This window comes from Lygodium microphyllum, chromosome 21, assembly GCF_053477565.2.
Source record: "Lygodium microphyllum isolate KBCC chromosome 21, Lygodium_microphyllum_v1.1.10, whole genome shotgun sequence".
In the NCBI taxonomy this organism is placed as follows: Eukaryota; Viridiplantae; Streptophyta; class Polypodiopsida; order Schizaeales; family Lygodiaceae; genus Lygodium; species Lygodium microphyllum.
The window spans coordinates 134,800,633-134,804,752 of record NC_141155.1 but is presented as its reverse complement, the minus strand read 5'-3'; positions in this window follow the sequence as shown (position 1 = coordinate 134,804,752).

Below are 4,120 nucleotides of genomic sequence, written 5' to 3'. Positions count from 1 at the left end.
TATAAGCATTCAACAACTCCCCAAACTAAAATAATAGCTCTATCTACACATAGATTATACATTAATCCACTACATTGTTAATGGGTGATATTTGTCAATATTGAAGCTCCCCTTGAAATTAATAATTCTAAGGCTTTTGTGTCACAATCTCGATTTCTCTTTTGATCTTGATCCATTTCAACTAAACTATTCTCTTATAGCAATGTTAACCCTCAGACGAACAAGGTGGAAAATCTGGAAAAGCTAAAGCAGAAGACAGAGGCTAAGGCAAAGTGAAATGGAAGACGAAAGTGTGCCAAGAAAAATCTAGAAACATAAGAAGCGTAGAAAAGTTCTAAATAAGGGAAAAAGGCGCACAAGGAAAAGTGCAAGTCAATACTTTTGTAAAAGAGTGCAAGTGCATCATGATTTAATTCAAGGAGCGCTGGGTTGCCACCCGTGCAATTTGTAAATGTAGACGGGCGGTGGAAAGGAAGCTAGGAAGATAGAAGGACAATGGGAAAAAGGGCCTAGGCCACGGCCGGCCATGTAAAAAAGGGGATAAGGGGATGACCGCCCAAAAGGGATTTAAGGGTTTGTATATAAAGTTGAAAAGTGAATAAGAAGCTCATTCTTGTGTGTGGCCAAAAGTGGCTCTCCTCTTCTTCTTCTTCTTCTTCTTGTTCTTGCTTGCTTGAGCTTGTGCTTGAGAGAGGGAGTGTGAGAGTGTGAGGGAGTGAGTGTGTGAGGGTGAGGGACCAGGGAGGAGAAGCTCTCCATCTTCTCCTCTCTTCTTCTCTTCTTCTCTTCTATTCTCTTCTCTTGTCTTGCTCGCGGCGATGGAGCTTGGAGCGTGGAGCTTGAGGATGGAGCTTGCTTGAAGCTTGCACTTGGATCGTGGAGCTACCGGAGTGCGCGAGAGTGGAGGTAACTCGATCGGCATGGAGGTAAGCTTACTACACCCGTAGATATGGATGGCGCATCGGCTATGTGAGAGGTAGCCATTAGTGCTCGGCTTGGAATGCTTGAAATAATAAGCGGTTCGTGGGTCTTGGCGGTTGAGCGAAAGCTCCCACATTTTAGTTCCGTTGCCGGGACCAACGGATTCAAGCCTTGAGCGCTTGCACGCTTCAAATCGAGCATTGAAGTAGGGTTTTTCTCGAACCGGTGCTTGAGATAGATAGGTAAGAAGCAAGGGAGTTTGAAGAGGTATTCGATCTCCTTTTAGCAAGTAGGTTTTTGTTGTTTTGGACTTGGGAAAGCATGATGGAGTAGTGTAGGTATTTTTCTTATAATTTTTTCTTGTATTTAGGAAGGATAGGAGCAAAACATTGGAGCAAACAGTAGGGTTTTCTGTTATTGTATAACAAGCTGAAACATGAAAATAGGGGCATAGATTCGGATTTCTAGCTAGAAGAGTATGAGGGATTAATTTCTGAGGTTACAACAGTATGGGATGGGGCAATAAGAGGCCCAGGGAACTAGGAAAGACCACATTTGACATTTTGGCTTGTGAGAAGAGAGTAAGTTGAGAGCCAGGAAGAGAGCGAGAGAAAGTAAGAGCTGCGGGGAGATTGTTGAAGCACCGATCGATTCAAGCGCCGCATTGCTTTCAGGTATGCATGGCAGTTCCTTCTATTATTTTGTACCTATTTGGAAGGCACGACACAATTCCGTGGAGTAGGCGTTGACCTTAAAGCATCACACGCAACCCACGGGCCTTCGTTCGCACCATCGGACCAAGTCGTCCAAGTCCCAAAATAGGACCGCTTGATTTCTAGAGTTGGCAGACCGTTCGACTCCGAAAATCGGACCACTTTTTCGATCCGACTCCCAGAATCAGACCACTCCGAAAATTGGACCACTTCATTCGACTGCTATACTCGGACCCTGAAAATCGGACACACTGAAAATCAGACTCAAAATTGGACATACGAAAATTGGACGCAAGGAATCGGACGAGTTCAGAATCAGACGCTTGTCAAAATCGGATGTCCAATTCCACAAAATCGGACGTGATCAAAATCAGACCATTGGATCGATCGGACCAACCCAAAATCGGATGTCCGATTCTGATAATCAGACTCCTGAAAATCAGACATCTGAGAATCGGACAGAAAACTATCAAAATCGGACACGTATCTAGAACACAAATTGTGACGCATCTAAACCCCGAAATTGACCCCAAAGGCTACGTAGAGCTAAAGGCACATCACAGATCCATCACTAGACTGAAACTTAGAGCAAGTAGTTCAAAATTTGGCTATAAACGGTCCTCCAAATTGCGCATGGTGGTTACTGTAACGGCCCTGTGGGCCGGGGGGGACTGGCCCCCCTGGACCCTTGTAGAGGGGGCTCTGCCTCCTCCGCACCTCCCCCAAGTAGGTTGGAGAGAAAACGCGCGTCGTGATAGGTCCTCCAAATTGGACCCTAGTGTACTAATGGCTCTACACGAGCATGGATTCTCACTTGCAAAAGAGCAACCAAAAGCCCCTACCTGAACAGAGAAAAACAGAGACCCTAGAACATCAATGGGCCAATCTAGCCAATAAGGGCAAAAAGGCCACACTGCAAAAACACATATGTATTGCATATGGACTGCATCTAGTCAAAGCAGAAATCAACAACATCAAGCTGCAACTGCGAGGAGAACTAGATATGACAGTCTTGATGATAGATGCTCCTTGAATAGCACTACACTGACGATCCAAGACATCAGTGGAGAATCCATATCTGGTCGTGCAGTTGGGGACTCAAGGGCATTTGTCAGAAGGCTTAAATTTACAAGCCAAGACTCGGAAGACGAAGACATAGTACCACTTGCTTATCTTAGGGTCAAACTCACCGCAAAAAGAGAGCACACTATCGATGCTTTGATTGATGAAGGATCAGATTTTAATATCCTGGCCTATGAAGCATGGAGCCTACTAGGCCAACCAGAGCTCACACCGATTAATGCAACTCTTAGTTCTTATGGGGGACACCCACAAGCGCTCATAGGGAAGTGCAGAATCCTTGTGATAGTTGAAATTCAGAGCTTTCCTATCGTATTTCATGTTCCTCCAAATAGTGCTAGCTGTCGGAAGGAAACCCTACTAGGAAGACTCTTCAAAAGGGCGACCAAGTGTGAGGCCGACTATGTAGCGCAGAGGATACACTTGACACTACCGAGTGTGAGGATAGTCACAACCTTCAACAAGGGTGACCTCATCGAACCTCGAAGGAAAGGCAAGGAAGGTGCTAACATAACAGTCAAGCCTGCTAACGAGAGCAAGGACTTGTTGGAAGAGTTGATACAAGCATAGGTCGAACAACGAGAACCACTGAGTGAGGCCATGCCTGAAATAAGAAGGTCAAGAGACAATGCTAAGGACGGGCTTAGGACTTACAAATATCATAGAAGACCCCAAAAGAAGCCCAAGCCTTATAGAAGAAGGCATCGATGGAGGGACAATACAACGCCGAGATGGATATCCAAAGCGTTGCTACGTGCTCAAGGGTATTATGCAGGTAACCGATGGATTTGGGTACCAAAACCCCCTGCTAAACCATCTCTATCAACTGAAGACCAGATTGCATCAAAAGCAACGAAGCACAGGAGGAAATCTAAGAGAAACTCCAGGTCTTGAGGCAAGAAACCAAACATGAGTATTCGAAAGAAAGAGCCTCAGCCTAGCATGCTTAATAAGCAGATGTCATATGTAACCATTGAGCGTGCACAAAGACTACTAGTGCTCAAGGAGCTTTTGACTTCCCAAGAGGATAATGAGCACCAGAGGCACAGTGCTGCTCGTGAGAAGGTTGATTGCTCAACAAAGCATATATCACAATCGTCTAATAGCCTCGAGAAAATCATTCAGCCAGTGCTAAGTCCACCTAAGAGTCTTAGATCTCCTACACCCTCTTTTTCCAAATGGACACAAGAAGCACAACAGCAGTCGTCAAGGGCGGCTGCTCAATCCCAATCTCTATCTCCATCTAAGCTTCTAAATATCCAAGAGGTGGGACATGACACCATCCATAGCTCTCGACCCAAGGATATGCCTGTGCAACCTAAGGTGGCTAGATCAACTTATGCTCTCAATCTAAAAAGGTGAATGCTCAAAGGGCAATAAAAGACACGACCACTTTCGATCACCCT